The following is an 18,402-nucleotide window of genomic DNA, read 5'->3' on the forward strand; positions in this document are numbered from 1 at the left end:
TAGCCCAGAAGGCCAACTCCATCCTGGGCTGCATCAAAAGAAGTGTGGCCAGCAGATCAAGAGAGGTGATTCCACCCCTCTACTCTGTCCTGGTGAGACCTCACCTAGAATACTGCATCCAGCTCTGGTGCCCCCAGCACAAGAAAGATGTGGACCTGTTGGAACGTGTCCAGAGAAGGGCCATGAAAATGTTCTGAGGGCTGGAGCACCTCTCTGATGAGGGAGTTGGGGTTGTTCAGTCTGAAAAAGAGAAGGCTCCTGGGGGACCTCATAGAGGCCTTCCAGTACCTAAAGGGGGCCTACAGGAAAGCTGGGGAGGGTCTTTTTACAGGGGCTTGCAGTGAGAGGAAAAGGAGTAATGGTTTTAAGCTGAAAGAAGAGAGATTTAGGTTAGAGATCAGGCGAAAATTCTTCAGTGTAAAGGTGGTGAGACATAGGAACAGGCTGCCCAGAGATGTTGTGGGGGCTCCATCCCTGGAGGTGTTCAAGGGCAGGTTGGATGGGGCTCTGAGCAGCCTGTTCTAGTGGGAGGTGTCCCTGCCCATGTGGGGGAGCTGAACTCAATGATCTTTAAGGTCTCTTCCAACTCAAAATATTCTGTGATTCTTAGGGGCTGGAAGTGACCTCAAAATATCTAGTCCAACCCTTCTGCCAGAGCAGGATCCCCTAGAGTAGGTCATATAGGAACGTGTCCAGGTGGGTTTTGAATGTCTCCAGAGAAGAAGACTCCACAACCTCTCTGGGCAGCCTGTTACAATGTTTTGAATGATGCCTTAGCCAGTCTGGGACAGGCACTTCAATCATATCCACTTGCTAGCAGGGAGGTCTTCTTTTCCATGCAGAGCTGTCTCTTACTCTGCCAGTGGGTTTTGGAAATTATCACCACCAACAGAGGGATTTCAGGACTATTTGACACCAGCCTCTACAAGGGGTGTCCACAAGGTTATAAAATATCACATTGCTTATTCCCCCAGATTAGCTATTATTAGAAGCTGAAGGCTGGGCTCTGCAGAGCCCTAAAGAGCTCAGAGGGTTGGAAAAGCAGCAAACAGTGTAAATCTACTTTGCACTAATACAAAATTATACTTTTATCATATTATTCTTGGGAAGACATGAAGACAAATTGTGATGTTGAGATCTTTACTGTGCAAGTACTGTGGATACTTGCTCCCAATAACAGAAGTAGTTGAGTTTCTCAGCAAAGCAATTTTCAGAAAACTTTGCTGTGAACAAAGTTATACTTCACCTCCAAATTCAGCCTGCAATTGACTGAAATTCTCTTCCAGAAATCACAGTCCAAGAAACAGAACTGATGAATTTCAGCTGAAGCATTTTGAGCTTAGAAGAGTTTCAAGTGAGAAACTCAGGTCTTGCCGTAGAAACATGTTTAGCAATACAGGCATAGCAAATGCTACCAGCTGCACCTATAACTTGTTCAAATTAGTGCACTCTGCAGAATAAAAAGTGAAAAGTAGATTAGTGAGCCTAAGTGTTTCCACTATTATTTGCATTGATTCTTGCCATGAGAATAGCAATGTTTTATCTATGAATAAAACCATTGAGTTTAAGCCTTGCCAGCACTACATATAAAAATTTCCTCTTCTTCCACATGTTAACATGGAGATTCACAGGCAACATGCCAAGAGGACCAGGACACCAGAGATGCTAAATTCACTGTATAAATAATTCAGGATCAAAACCACTGGTGGTAAATCTGGAGAGTCACCATCTGACCTACCATATGTGGTTACTATGGCAATAGCTTTCTCCTTTAACTTAATGTACTCAGTAGTGGGAATCATTTCCCTGTGATTCACATGAATATCTGGCATGTGCTGCACTGTGGAGTGCCAGAGAAATGCTGTTTGTTGCAGTGATATTATAGTACCTTGACAGGACTGCAAGGCTGGAAACTGCCACAAAGTGGGTCTGAGCTAACCAGAGGGAAGTTAGAATACCTGTCAGCAAGAGCAAATCAGGAGAGGACCTGGCACCCAATAGTGCGATGTGGTCATCTTGGGTGCCAGTAAGATCAGGCCTAAGTGGATAATAAAACTGCAGCTCACAATGAATAGGGACAGCTTGTTTCTAACCCAGAGATGAGGTTCATGGCCACCTGCTTATAAAATGTGTTCTTGTTTGGATTTGAGAGGGTGGGCTGGAATTTGAAGGATTAAATACAGTGTAAAAATTCAAGAACTCAGGACTTCATACTTACCCTGCTGCATTGTCCATGGAAGTCATTTCAATTGTCCACACCTGTAAAAAGGAAATACTTACAAATTCCTGTGTATGGTGGTGTTTTAACAGATTGGATATCCTAGTGATTATAGCATCAGTCAGGAAGCAAAGAAAAAATCTAGGGATTAAATCTATTGGAGGAATAGGTGAAAGGGAAGATAGGTCAAGTACTGGTATAATTCTCCAGAGTTTTAGGAAAAACAAGAAGAGCACACTAGTGATGTCCAAAATCAGGCCATTCTGAGCATTACCAGGAAGCAGTGTGGGAAACTGACCAGGAAAGGAAAGAACAGAATGGCCAGATTACTGTTACATGAGTAGTTTTTCCAAAGCCTTCACTTCACCTGTGTGATAAATAACACGTTTTCAAAATTTACATTTGTGTAATGCCTCTTTAGTAACAAAACAAAACTCTGCATCAGGCACCCTGGCTTTACAAAGCCACTAAAGTGAAGCTGCTTCTGGCATGAAGTGCAGTGGTTGTTGCACTGTTCACATTAACACTCTATCCAAGGGCAGCTGCTGAAGATACTGATTTATTTAACATTTTAGAAGCTGAAGCCATGTGCAACACCTGGTTATTAACCAGTGCTCTGCAGAGCAGGCAGCTCAGCCTGTATCAGAGTCTGTCTTTCCCTGTGTGGGCCAGCAGAGATTCCTGTCTTTGCAAGGACGTAAAAATTCCTAGTCACTTCCTATGTGACAAATAGGAGAATGGTAAAAAGCTCTTTAATTTTAAAGAAAAAGGGCAGGAAAGCTCTACAGAAAGTGCTCTCCCTTGGGAGTGCTGGGATCCACAGGCCTTGAAGGGCAGAGAACAGGTCTTTGAAGATCCTTGAAGATCCACAGGGTGATGGGTAGTCATACTCCCAGTAGAAAGCAGAGAGAGGCACATCCAGAGGCCTCAGGACTGACCACCTCCTGCCTCTCTGTGGGTGATGCAATACATGAGCCTGCAGTCAGATGTGACAAATACAGACTTTGGAGAGTCACTGAGCATTTGGCACTTTAATAATTCCTGACTTGCTTTGACTCCTTGTTAAGGCTTTCAAATATGCCCAAAGTCGAGCAAACATAAAGCACAAAATAAAAGTACTTTTTGACACCCTTGTAACAACAGTGAGGAAAACACCTTGGTGTAATTTAGGATGTCATTGGTGAGTCCTAACTGGTCATTTGATATTTACTGACACGCAAAAGTCATTATCTGTGTCAGCTGGGACACATTGTTACCTACGAACAGGTGACCACTCATGATGGCCACTGTCTGCACCCAGATACACCACAGACTGGCCCATTAAGGTGCTCTTATCCTTTTGTAGATAGAGTTCAACAGCATATTTAGAGGTACTGATATGACAGTGAAATGTAGATGTCATCCAGTTATTCAAACGCCCCACTATTCAAATAATCAACATTTTGGTGCCTCTGGCAGAGTTTCACAGACCCTAGCACAGGTTCCCACCTCAGCCCATACGACAGTGTCAAATGGTCAGCCACACAGCTGCTATACAGGCAAAAATACTGTCAAAGTGCAAAGCTTGATGCCCCAATTTGGCAAATTTTGTGTAAAACTTTCCACACTGGTGCTCATTATTGAGTTGTTATTTAGATCCACCATCATTTCGTTTTCTATGTGCAAGGAAGAAAGGGCTAACAGCTGGGAATCCCTATCCCCAGCTTTCTTTCTGAGTTAGTATTACCTGATGGTTAAAGCACAGTCCTGGGAAGCAAGTGGCTTTGTGACACACCTGTAGGAGAGAAGGCAGCAGCACCCTTTGCTGCTTGTGGGTTTTTTTAAAACAACCCATCGTGGGACCAGTTGTTTTTTTTAACCACTGTTTGCACTGTTTAATTTAGACAGTCATGACCAGACAAGTCCTTGAGATCTTGCAAGAGGCTTCCACAGTTCCAAGGTTTCTGCAGAAAGGCTGGACCTGGTCCAGGTGTGGGTGCACATTTCTGGTCCTTCCATCGACTGGTTGCACAAATCCAGGTTTTGCACATTGCAACGGGCTGGGAGAACTCGCCCTGCTGGGGACTGCAACAACTCTCAAGAGCCATACAGCTGTTGAAGAACAGTGACACTGATTCTCCTTACTTTTAATAACCTCTGTTTATTACTTTATTTGTTCAGATACATCAGTTGTGCCCGATATAGGGAGCAATACTGTCTTTACAGTTAATGGGAGATTTAAGCAGTGTTCAAGGTCCTTCGTGTCCCAATGTGATGAAGTGTAACACGTTTTTCTCTGATTCAAAATCTTTTCTCCGAACAGCCAGATAGTCATGATAGAGATTAAAAAGCTAGCAGATGGGTCACCAGTTCTTTCCAGAGCCTGCCCCAGCTCTGTAATGCAGAGACCATCACAGTCTACAGATTTACACCCCATTACCCTGCAGCACTGATGTGCATTTTTCGAACTCAGGCAAATGGAGTTTGATCACATTTGTTAAAATGGTGTCAGCAAAACATGCATCAAGAGGTAACAAAAAGCTCTTCACTATGGATAGCAGTGATGAGAAAGCCTTTGCTTTGATCTCATCTCAGCATTGCCCTTTCCCAAAGTGCAACACAGGGCACACCGGTTCTTGCAGACAGTGCTCCAATTCCCTGCACTTATCCTCTCAACAATATTTATTAAGTGATAGCAAAGGTACTGTATGCTGTCAGTGGTTACTGGGCATTACCCTAATTGCAAGGGGAAATGCAGAAGTTCACAGCACCAGAGCCTGGAAAGGCCTTTTACTCTCCATCCCCACATCTCGAGAGGGTGAGCTGCTCTGCTCTCCCAGAGCAGCACCAGTGAAGGATGGTCCCAAAGTGCTGGAAATCTCCTAAGAGGAAAGGTGCCTCTCTCACCTCCTCATATAGGGCAGCTGCAGTGGGGACAAGGGCTAAGAGTTACACCCTCTGCAATTGTCTCAATCCAGCCAGATGCATCAAATGGCTGTTATGCTTCATCAGTCATTACAAAGATATGTAATTAGTCAAGTGAGGTGTAAAAATCTGAAACAAAAGATGCAACCTTGCAGCTGTGTGTGTGCTGGGATGCAATCAGTCTACAGTCATAGAAATAAAATTTTTAATCTTCTACAGCAGCAAGGTATGTGGCTGTGATCTTCACCTTGGACACAGCCCTCAGCCTGAGCAGAGACTCACCTTGCACCTGATAAGTTAGGTGCACCTCCCTGAGCTTGGCTATCCTTGCACTTCCACCCCCCAGGCTCTGCCTTGCTAATTACCAGGTGCTGGGGTGCCTGTGTCTGGCTGTTCCACAAACTCCAGAGATACCCACGGCAGCACTGGCTCATCAGCTCCAGTTCTGCACAGGGCATGCACAGCCAACCTGCTTTCCAGACTGATTCAAATCTGCAAAGACCACCCCAAGGGTTCACACAGCCCTGCTCTCAATATTAATGAGCTCTGCCAGTTCCATGGCTCTGGTCTGGTTGACCACGAGCCATTTGAGCCCTTCATGAATGATGTAGGGTGAATGGCATTACTCTCCCCAGGCTGGGCAATCTGTCTCAGATCTTTGGATGCCAAAGACGTTTTTCTACTAAGAAGGCAGATAGACCTCTTGTAATTAGATAATGAACACCAGCACCCTTCATTACCTTGCAATCACATATTACTACACTGACTCCCCTTGCCTTCCTTAACTTTCATGTGAGAACTGCTCAGATAGTTAATTCTGAAAATGATGGATGGTCTCTAAATGGGCAAAGAATCTCAATTTCCTCACATGTGATTAATATTATCTGGCCTAGGCAGACATACACTGCATATCTGAGAGCTCTGCACAAGAAATTCTCCTTTCCTATAGCCTGCTGAAATTCAAAAACCATCTCAACAAGCCCGAAATGTAAAAAACATGGTTAAGCATTTTTTCACCATATTTTACGGTCTTTTTGGCATCCAAAACAAATCTGTTAGCAAAGAAATTTGTGTGATTAGCAATTATTTGTGTCAGGCAAACTCTGAACTCACAGTTCTTGCTAAGTTATCTGTGTGGTTGCATAGCGATGTCCACCCATTTCTGAAGGGGATGCATAAGAATTTGTACTATTATAATAGTCAAATGTTTGCACTCTCACAAACAGTGTAATGAAAGAAATAAAAGATCATTTTGTTTTGCACAAAAAGATTTGTCTTTTGTCTGCTGGAAAAAAAAAAAAAGTCTTTGGTCCCTCACCCAATTCACAGACAAAACTGTTTAGGCCTTTAGTTGTCATGAACCAAACAGCAGTAATTATTTGGCTTTTGCATTGTTGTGTTTATTTGTTTGTTTCAGTAAAAACAGGAATTTTCCACATCAGTTTCTATTTTGACAATGAAATTATTTCTTTTCAAGCAGTATTTCCAAAGGAATATTCCAACTGGCTTTAGCTGCTTACATTTTTGTCCAATAAAGGGAAAATGTCAGCACAAGAGACAAAAGCTGTGGAGTCATCCAAGGATGAGCGATCATGAGGAGTATATTTTACTTGGCTATTTTCAAAAATTTGTTCCTCAGTAAATAATGTGTGAGTTCTTGTTTATGTACAGATCTCAAAAAACACTTCTAAGAGGAAGGAGCCTTTAGCCTTAAAATAAAAAATCTCATATTTCACATGCTTTTCAGAAAAAGGATGTACATAAACTTCACATGCAAAATTATTTCTACCCACCCACACTAACTCCAGTAACCACATAGTCCAATTTCCATAACCCATTTTCTTCCCCACAGTCTCCTCACTGAAGTGTCAAATCCTTTGTTGCACTGTAATCTCATTTACCATAAAATTTCCTTTCAAGGGCCTCATTTCTTTTCAGGTGCTATCAAATAAATAATCACTTGCAAAATTGGTCACCAAAGCTGAAATCTGGGCTTGCTGTTGCTGTCATTCTATGGGTAATTCAGAGTCACATCCACATGTGTGCACAGACATAAAGAAAATCTGTGGAAACCTGGCACTAAAGTTAAAAATATAAGGGATTTAAGGACCTATGGTCTTGGATTTTATGTATTCCTAAGGCTATGTTAGTGCTTGAGGCAGTAGGTATTCACCCTGTTTCACAAAAATCAGCAGCAAAGTTGCATGCTTCCATCTCACAATTTCAGCCTACCCAAAACACCATATTTGACAGTCCTGACTCTGTTCCTCCAGGTGACTTAAATCCTCATTTTCCTGTCTCTCTGGCTTCTGACATGCACTTTGAGGTACCTGGCACTAAAATGTAAGAAGTTATACAGACAAAGTGTCATAAATCCCATGCAACATCGCAATAATAGAGACAGCACACTCTAGTAGAAACTGAATTATTCATTTTCTTATTTAATTTTTCTATCTCCATCCTTCAATATGAATGAAGTTGCTATAGAATCCCTACTCCACTGCAGCCATATAAGTTGGTTCAGGAAGCTACAAGAGGGAACTGGAGGATGACAGTTCCCAAAAGCAAGAATTGAAAAGGAGGATCTGGCCTTCACAGCAGCTGAACCTCCTTTAAAACAGTGAGTTTTTTCCAAAGTATCTGATGTACCTCTGCTACTGCTCACTTGCCTTGAGTTCAGGATTAGATTCTCCAGGTGCATTTGGCAAGCCTGTTCCAGAAGATCTGCATCAAAGTTCAGACTGAGGGTACATTTACCATAAAAGCTGGTTGGCAAGATTTCTTTACAGTATTTTGGGGGCCAAAAGAAACTTTGGTTTTGTTACAATTGATACATTTTCAAAAATCTGTTCATTCTGATTGCATTTGCCCTAGAAAGAAATTGAACACATTGTGAAGCTCATGTATCTCATTTGGTCCTTTTGGAATGGCAGTTTTAATTTTGTTTCTCCTGAAATATACTTAAAAAAAAGAAAAAAAAATCAGTTACAAAAGTTGCAAAAGATTGAAATTAAGACCAAACATTTTGTCTCATTTATCTGTTTTCCTGGAATTTCACTTACTTGGAGAGAGTAATTTTTCCTTTCCAGTTGGGAAAGGAGAATCAGAGTTTCCTTGAAACAGAAGATCCAGTCTCCACCCCTACTATTTGCCATCAAATGTCCTTATAAATGCTTAGAAAGGCTTTTCAAATAATCCAAACTGTTTCAAAATTGCTCAAAGCTTCATCCATCTTACGCAGAGGAAATTCTTCTGTGGTCACTGTGCTCAGGCTGAGTCCTGCAGTGAAGCATACAGATTCCAAATGGTAGGTCTTCCCCAGTGCCTTGGTCCATTAGAAGACCTCCAGATCAGCCAAAAGGTCAGAAAGAAAAACACAGCTTTCATGGAGCTTGGCACCACAAGACTGATCACAGGCAACAGTGGCAGAAGGAGACAGATAGTAAATTTGCAATAGATAGTATCAGTGAGTTCTAATGAAGGTTTGAACCAGAACTCTAAAGAACATCCTAAAGCAGATTGGCTGGATTATCCCTGAATCTGGAGGCTCTGGTCTAGTTCTACTTTTATGTGATTAAACTCTGATGTGTCTCAGAAGGACATGCTTCCAAAATTCACTTTTACCAGAATCTTGAAAATATAATTACTACACATATCACTTCTAAAACCAGATATGACAGAAGGCTGGATCCATTGTACAAATAAGTCAATGAACTCACTGACATCGATGGACTTTGGGTCACATAGTGCCAAAACTCTGTGGTCTAAATCTTCCCTTTAATCAATCAGTAAGGGTTTGTCCTCCTGGATGACATATCTGGAATTTTTTTTCCATCCCCAAATAATTACAAGGAAGATGAAAATTCTTCTCTGGAAGAAAATCAATGAGTGTGTAAGTACGCAGGGAACTGAGAGGGATGTTACCACACCCGAAACAAATGAATCAGAGGAGAAACGCTTTGAAGAACCTCACATTTTATGAAGTAAGATTCCCGCATTATTCTGGAGTGGTTTAGCACAAGGAAAAAGTACCTATGGCAACACCAGGCCTGCTGGGTACTTCCAATCTGGGCTTGTAATGCCAAGTATTCCTGGGACTGTGATTTAATTTTGGCTGTGTCACTGCTGCTATGTCAGCTGTACTGCTGCAAATGCAGCTCTTGTGTCATTCCAGCTAAGCTGTTGCTGTCCTTCAAAACCCTCATCACATGTGACACTACAAATGGACAAGTCAGCAAGGTACCACTTGCAATTAAAATTCTAATTGCACGTGTGGGTAAAATGGATAATTTTTCAGGATGCAATATTACAGTTAGTAGGTGTTATGGAGCCAAGTTGGCACTAATAAAACTAAATAGCAGCCTGAGTGAAGTGAGCTTTGTGCAGACTCATGCTAACCAGGTGTGTAGATGTTGCCTGCATCCAACCTCGGCAGATGGGGAAAGGCCATCAGTGGGTGCTTTGCCTGGGAGACTGGAGTTTCTGTCCTGAGGTGGGTCCTCCAAATCCAGAGAAAAAGTTACTTCTCTACCTTCCACTGCACCAAGTTGAAAACCAGACCAAATAGGACCTTTTGTCATGTGATGTACATAGAAATGTATGTAGAAATGTACATAGAAATACAAAGTTTGCGAGCTCCCTGTTTAAGCAGGAGCATAGTAGTTCTCCCTTGGTGGCTGTAATAGGTGGAGCAACTACCACCTTGGCATGGGCTCCTGGGGCTCTCCACTGAAGCCACTTCCTGTCTTACTCGCTCTGGCCTTCTCCAGAGCTTCACAAGCACATGGTGACAGTCCCTCAGGCCTCCAGCCACATTTTGGAAGAAAAATGAGGAACACACAGGTAGCATTCATTCTGAAACACCAATATATGTCAAGTCAAGCATAAAATTGCAAACAGAGAAGTAGAATCAGTCCTGGAGAGAAAGCAGTTTGCCAATGAAACTGAAGAGAAGTGATGTAGATGGATGCACAGCTGCTCCATGAAAGAGTCCCCTTTCATCAGCTTCATAGCTCTTTCCATGAAGGGACATGTGAAAACTTAACCACTGGCCATGCAGTAAACTGACACCCATTTTTTAGCTCACACAAATCATCTGTCGTTATTCAGCTCCCTGGTTGGTGAAATGGAGCCAAGGTGCAAATCCCACAAAGGCAGGACCTCAAGACCCCATCCCAGCAGCTCATGTTGCAGCCTGTCACTGATACCAGCCAGATTAGCACTAAGCCAGGACCTACTGTCCCACCTCCATGCCATGATGTGGACACAGCCTTCTGGGGTCTCCTGGGGACAGACCTTCACCTTCCTAAGACTCCAGAACATGGATCATTTGATGACAGATCACACACTGCTGTGCCCCAGCTGAGCTGACCAAAGTATCTACAGGCACAGCCCACAGACAGTGCTTTAACACAGTTCCAGCTTGCTTTGCCTTCCTTAATCTTTTCCAGCAGCAGACAAACTCTCAAGAAGCAGAAAACTGCCGTATCAAACACAGATCTCTTGCAGCTTCCCACTGTACCAGGGAAACTGGTGTCCAGAAGGAAGGAATCAAAAGCAGCAGCCTTCAACTCCAGCCTTCAGTCCAGGTCATGGAAACAGAAGGCAGCACTAGGCAGAAAACACCACACGATAAGTCAAGAACAAGAAAATCACTCCTGCTCTTCTGAGAAGGAAAAGGTGGAAGATATCACCAGGAGCAAATATATCAAATGATATCCACCAAACCACACCGAGGGCAAATCCTCCTCTCAGACAATAATCTTACACAGTGAAATACAACAAGTATTTCTCCATTGACTAAATGGCAGCACACACTTTTTGCAGCCTAAAGTGACCCACCTAAGACAGAGATAAATCTGAGACTGTGAATTTAGCTAGTAACTAAATAGGAAAGCTCTGCTCTAGCTGTCTTCTGACAACTATGAGGTACACGTGTCAGCAGCGCATATATTGGCCCATTTTGGGGGACATACACAACATGTAACTGGGAAAGGTCGGCAAAACACTTATGTAGGAAGCTAAACAAATAGAAGACATTGTAATGGAGCCATAATAAAATACAGGTAACCAGCAGTATGGCAGTGAAAACACAGCCATCAAATGTACAAGAGGCAAACCAGAGCTGGTGCCGTTGCAGTCAAACTGTTCTGTAGCCTGTTTGATTGGCAGGATGGTTTGTTACTCACTGTGTTTCCTGAAGAAATGAATCAGAAAGGCAAACATATCCTTGCACTGAGGTTGGGGTCAAAGATGACAAAGTGAGGCAAGGTGTCCTGGCTGAAGGTGACAATGAGTGTCAAATTATCAATATTCACAGAGGAAAACCCAGTCCCGACATAGTCAAAAGCATATCACTATCACTGACTGTTGGATCCTTCTTCTGCAGGGAGTGATTTCTCTGATTAGACAGGAGAAGGGACAGGGGTTTTCCCTCTGGATAATTTCAAGAACGTTTTCCCTATCCCAGAATTTTAGAAGATTAAAATTCATGCACTTGGGGTGACTTCCAGAACATCTCTGGAGCTACGTGATGACAAATTCCCTCACTGCTCCAGTCTGCTTCTAAACTGATTCTGGATGATGGGGTTTTCCTCTTGATCTTTGCGAGTGTTCAAAGAAGCACTTTCACCCGTGTAAATCAGGGCAACTCACAGATTTCAGTTCCTGAGGAGAATTAAATAGATCACAATTTTTAACCAGTCTAAGATTCCAGGGCAATTAAATTTGTTTTGAATAAGAACAAAATCCATCATCCCTTCAGCAGTGTGCATATTACTCTGTAATTTCAGCCTTGGAAATTTCAGCAATGTCAATCATATAAAACAGAGAGTCCCGAGGAACAATAAAAGAAAACAAAATATTCAGTGTTACATCCGGCACAACTTAGGAATTATTTAAAAACTAAAGTGGAACTTTGAAAAAACCCTGAGGAAGTTTTACATTTTGGAGTATCAGCAAAGCAGGAATAATCATCCTTCCCTCCACAAAGAAATTCACAAAGAGCTATAAACACCTACAATTTATCTAAGACTTGTGACCATTTCTTAAATTGAATGTGTTTGGAGGGTTTTTTTGCAAATCCCAATGTACTCTCAGTATTATTATATTTTATTATACTACTTAAACAAGCTTTAAAAGTTATATGCTAGACTAGATGAATTAACTTTCGTAGTAGCTCTAATCCAGTAAAGAGTTTATAAAAGGAAAAACCTTAGTAATTTTTTTATGTTGTTTTATATTTCAGTATAGGAGCCAACATTGATTCTTTAAGCCTTAGTATTATGTGAGAGATCTAAAATTCTCTGAAAATGATTCCGTGATTTTCTAGGAGCTGAAAGAAAAAAAGCTAGGCTCCCTTTTGTGAACAGATAGCTGAAATAATAGCCACCTCCAGCCTAAACATGCCACACACACCGTCATCCCAAAGAGAAGCATTATGCAAAAGGCAAAAGGGCTTTACTCGCTCTTCTGTGAGCATACATATTTTAAGCAGACAAACAGGGACATCAAAGGAAAAAGAAATGCAAAGGATTCAACTTGAAAAAAACATCACCAGCATGACAAGGTAAAAGAGAAAGCAGAGGTGCCAAGGTAAGGGGACGTGGCTTGCAGAGAAAGTCACTGCCTCCTGCCAGAGTCTTTCGATGTTCAGAAAAAAACATGTATGTTGCTTAAAAATAAGCACTCCTGCCTGAGAAAGGAACTACATTCCTTCCTCAGCTTCTCTTCTTCATGAGAACCCACCACTGCTGCCAAGAGCATGCTTGGAGATCCTTGCATCCAGGCAGGTCCCTGGGAAACCAGTGTGACCTCAGAGACAGAAGAAGCCATGGGCAAAGCTCTGACCAGGAGGTCAAAGCATTTGCAGGCTCAGCACACGATTCCTGACAGCTCTCAGGGTGCTTAATGTTAAACAGTCCCACTGAAGTCAATGGGTCTGCTCACATTTGTACTCTTATTCACAGCTCCCCTCAAAGTTGCATTCCTGTGGACTAATTTTAAAAGCCAAAAAAAAAAGAAAACCCCAAAAAACCCTCAACCAACCCATCAATGGGGGGTTATGATTACAGAAGTGTAACATGAAGGAGAAAGTGGTGTAAGAATCAAGGAGTATACTGAAGTGTTAGTCCTAGTGGTTACAGAAAAAAATCAAGAAAATAGATTGCTGTTGCAACACTTCAAGTCCAATGGCAGCAAAATGAAATAAAATGTAACATTTAAGTCAATTATTTTTCGTGAAATACTGAGATTGTGATAGGACCTAGACGTCAACAGTTTCAGACTACACAGAGACACTCTCCCAGAGAGGCTTTGGGAACCCAGGAGACACAATGCTGAAGCAGGAGCACTTCTGCCTAAGAAGCCTCCTAGCCCATCTTTCTCTGACCTCTGAATATTCCCCAGTGAAGAAAAGCCCCAGGCTCCCCAGGCAGCCTGTTTCACTGTCCTTACAGGGGTGTCCCATCCAAACCAGTTGCCACTGCAGGTTTTGCAGCATCCCACAGCACCTGCAGTGTGTCCTGACTCCCAGAAACATGGATTTTGGCCAGTGTATGGAGCTTTATTTTTAGTGTTAGAAAAGTTATGATGACAAAAATTATCAGGTGAAGCTGAGTAATTTTACTAAGTTAGTTTTATTCTCAACTCCCTTTTATGTAATAAGTCATTGTTTATTGGCATATTAATGCCAGTATCTGTTAATTTAGAAGACAAATCTTATTTTACTGACTTGTTCTTTTGCTTCCAGCTCTCGGTGTCTGTTTCATTGGAGTCTCTTTAGTTTTTCTCCTCCAACCCATACTTTGAGGGGTCATTCAGACCAGCATTACACCCCACGCAAAGTGCTGTGATTCAAACACAGATGATATAGATCTTTTTTGTCTGCCCTGTGCTACTCAAAGTGACAAACAGACTATAGAGTCACATATGAGTCACACTTTTATATTAAACTATAATTATGATATCCAAGGGAGTTCAGTGGGCTAGTTAAAAATTGTCCTAGAACTGCTGTTCTGGATCAGAGCAGAGATCCATGTAGCTCACTAACCTGTTTTTTTGTTATCACAGTTAGTCCTATGTACTTCAGAAGAAACCTTTTAAAATATCATATAATAGTCAGATTCAGATTGAACTAAACTCTGCATTAAATTCCAGTGTTAAATCTAATGTTTAAAGACTGGATTATTCCAAAAGAGCAAGATCTAGTAATAAACTGCTAAAATCTCAGAGACCAAAAAATGTAAAAATAGCTTTAATGTAGAAACTAATTTAGTAGCAATGGATAAAGAGAGTATTAGTGGGAGACAGGCACACTCCAGCTGTCATCGTTTCTGATCTCAGATCCAGAGCCAAAGAAGCATTTGCATTACTAACTGCTCTGTAGAGATGGGGATGATCTCAGTGCCCAAAAGGAAGCCTGGCATGGCCATGCTCCTTCTACACCAGTTCATGGCAGCCTTGTGCTTCACCTCAGCCAGGCTTGGTTGAATCCTGATTTGGAAAGGAACATACAGGTCCCAGATTTTAAGCCTCAGCTGTACTGACCCCATGGCAGTAGGGCAGAGTCCAGTTCTGTGTAATGATAGGATCCCAGAGCCACAGGACAGCTGAGGTTGGAAGGGACACCCGGGGCTCCTCTGTCCAACCCCCTGTGCTCAAGGAGGACTACCCAGAGTAAAGTCCCTCTGTCTTCACTGAGACCGCTTCCCAGGAATGAAGCTAAAACTTGTATGTGTAAGAGCTCCCAGCAGATCCTAAGGGAAGATTTCTGTTCTTACTGCAAGATATTTAATTCCAGTTCTTCGCTTTAGACCCAACAAATAATCTCAGCTATCTCAATGCAGAGTTTTTCAGCAAGTCACCATCCAAGAATTACTGCAGACATCTCTCCTGGGGAAAGGCTATGTCAGCAATGCCACATTGTACTGAGATCTACTAGCAAACAGACACTTTCTGAAGCAAGATTGATGAGAAGATCTCATTTTTAGCTTTTCCTGAATACTCATCATCTGTGACAAAGATTGGAAGTTACAGGTGCCTAACTTTTGAGGTGGAATTCAGCTTCAGATTCACAGGCAGAAATTTAGCTGCCCACATGTGCACCAGTAGTAAACACTCACATTGCAGCCAGCTACACAATTTGATTTTGTAGGACAAATATAACTGTCTAGTGTTGTTTGTGATTATTTTAATCACATCATGGACGTGTCTATTGACTATAAAGAAGCTCTAGATTATAAGCTCAGATAGACATGTTCTACATGCTGTAGACATCTTCATCTGATCAGATGAGAAATGCTCTAAGGAACACACTTCCTTATTTTTACCTGTTTTTTCCTGGGGAATTTTATTCTTCCTGTATAAAATTATCTTTTTTTTTTTCATAGCTTGTTTAAACTTTAATACTCTTAATTATGAAAATGTTGTGAATACCTTTCATTTGGCAGAACACTTTCATATCAGTAAAGGATACAGCAGCTCATTTCAGGAGTAAAAGTCTTACATTTTTTCATAAAATACAGCATCAGAATTTACTAAATTAAGTCACAATCAAGGATGAAAGGGAGTTGGAATTATTAGATCCCTTAAACTGCAGAAATAGATTAAGGGATGAACATAAATAGAATTATGTGCCTCCTCGCAGCCTCTGCCAATGAATATTCTATCCAATCAAAGTGAATACATAGTTGATAGGATCAAGCAAAAATGTTATTAGTGGGGTGGCTGATTATTGAATGGAAGGTTGACTGGTGGAACAAGCAATGACATCTCATCACTAGTTCATCAAAATGGGCATTTCAATGTTGAACAGAAATATGTAAATAAATAATTTCAGACACTCCAACAAATTCTATATTCCAGGAAGTTAATTCAACAGAAATACCCAAGTACCTATTGCAAGACACACTTTGATGTTTTTGAGGTGTTTCAAGAGGAACAGTCCTTTGGCCATTAAGAGTTTCACAAAAGTAGCTCACACTATGCTTTCCTTGATTTTCTTATGAAAATTTAGCATGGGCCTTTATAGACTATAAAGGTGTGTGTTTATGTTCTCCTAAGTGATGAAAGATAATTACCAAGGAGAATGGCAGGGTAATCATTATTTAAATGTGTTATTGTTTAAATACTAAACATAAATTAATAAAATTATTTTTACTGAGCAGAGCAACAAAAAAAAAATAGATTTTTTTTTTAATTTCTGAACCAGGAAGATGCAGACTTATCACACCAAATAAAACCAAATACAATTCCCTAAAAATACAGAATCAAATAATAGTCCTCTTTATTGGGAAAGATGGTAAGAACTCTCTTGACATCTACAGTTTTCCTGAACTAGCATAGACAGCAGTAAAAGCAAAACAACTCTTCTTAAGTTATTTATCTCCCTGTTTGCAAGTAATATGAGCTGGTAATATTTGTATTGGGGTTTATTTAGGAAGAAAAGGCAGAAGGAGGTCTGGCAATCAGAGAAACAGCTGTTCTAGCATTAATGGGAAGACACCATATAGCTTCAACTTTCTCAGCAAATTTACTTTCCTAGGAAAGTGTACCCAGTGACAGCCTGAAATCAGGCCTTTGAAAGGGAAAAGTAACTTTAAGCATGTGACATGAAGACAAGAACAATTAAACACTGTTCTTACCTCATTCACACCGGCAAAGCCCTCACAGAAATGAATTTTACTCTTTCCCCTTCCTCATGTGAAATGCCTCCATATGCATATTAAAGCACAGCATTCTCATGTGCCTGCTGCAAGACTCGGAGCAGAAAGCAAAGACAGTTTCCAGTGTTCAGAAAACCTTACACTTTGGGGATCTGGCCCTTCTGACTCAGTGCTCCCTCACTGCTGCTGACAAGTCAATAGAAAAGGAGGCACATAGTACATGCAGAGCACTGTTCAACACTGTTCACAGTCTGCCCCAGTTATTTCATAGGTGCACAGACTTCAGTCTTCAGGTGATGGTAAAAATCACCCAATCCAACTTGCAGCATTGCAGAAAACCAAGAATCTGCTTGCCATTCCTGCAGCATGCCAGGTAATCCACGGGGAAGCTCTGTGATAGCCCCTGCTCTCTTTTTAGTGTAAAAAGTGAAAGGATCAGCAACTCACAAGTGCTGGAGAGTAGTGCATGTTCTGTTCTTAATCTCCCCCAAATGTATGAGAAAGTAAACAAAAGCCAAGTAAAGAAGATGGGACACAAAGGAGCGTATTTTCAAAGTGCATCTCTTAAACCATCACCCATTACAAGCCCCATACACATTAGACTCATTTACATCATATTTGCACTTGCAGAGTGAAGGCTTCTGATGCAACAACTGGTCGTTTTACACAAGCAGAACATTGATAACCTGAGGCCGACGTGGCCCTGCGAGGAGCAGAGGCAGCTCTGAGGAAGCTGCATTTGCTTTCACAGGAATTTAACCAGACCTCACTGACTATCAGACAGGTTCCCCTTGACGTGTTTGAGATGTTTACCCACCCACTGGAAGAACAGTCCCTGCAGTTTTGGTGGGTGAGGTCTCTGCTGGGTCAGTAGGCTTATCCACTCCTGCAGACACGGCGCATGCAGTGCAAAACAGGCGGCTACACTGGAAAGGTGGGAAAGAGGAACCTGTCCTGGTGCCAAACTACAACCCTAACATGAAGCTCCAGGAGCTGCTTCACAAGCCGTAGAGAATTCATTACTACCATTTGCAATACAAGTTTTTACAGTAAAATGGCTTCAAACTCAGGATTCTTTAGTACATCAGCCTGTAATTCACGGCAGTTCAACTGTTGCTGCATGGATGGCTGAGCTGTCCTTGCAAAAAGCGGTCAGAGTCATTCCAACTGTTTGAAAATAAGGTGGTCACCAGAAAGGCCAGCTCTGCCTTATCCCAAAAAGCCACAGGAAAACAATTTCCTGCTCAATTTCACATTTCAAACACAGAAAGTGGTTAGGCAGGGGATCAGATATTTAAATTGAGACAGAGAGAGGAAAATAAGTAACAACCATGACCGGAGTTACCAGCTTGGTACAAGTTTCAGGTGGCAGAAGGCACAGCCTATCTGTGTTACGGGAAAAAGTGCTTGGAGTACAGATATTTTTAGTTGAAAACTTAGACTATGGAAAGAATAGTCTTGGCTGTATTTTGTCTGTTAAGCTCAGGAAAGTGTTCTGGGATAAGGAAGTGAGTGAGAGAATCCCTGGCCAGATTCCAGCTTGGCTTCCATCTACTGTAACCAACCTCACAGCTAATCCTTGTGTACCCGTTTCTCCATCAGAGCATTTACTAAATA

Source organism: Apus apus, chromosome 2, assembly GCF_020740795.1.
Source record: "Apus apus isolate bApuApu2 chromosome 2, bApuApu2.pri.cur, whole genome shotgun sequence".
NCBI lineage: Eukaryota > Metazoa > Chordata > Aves > Apodiformes > Apodidae > Apus > Apus apus.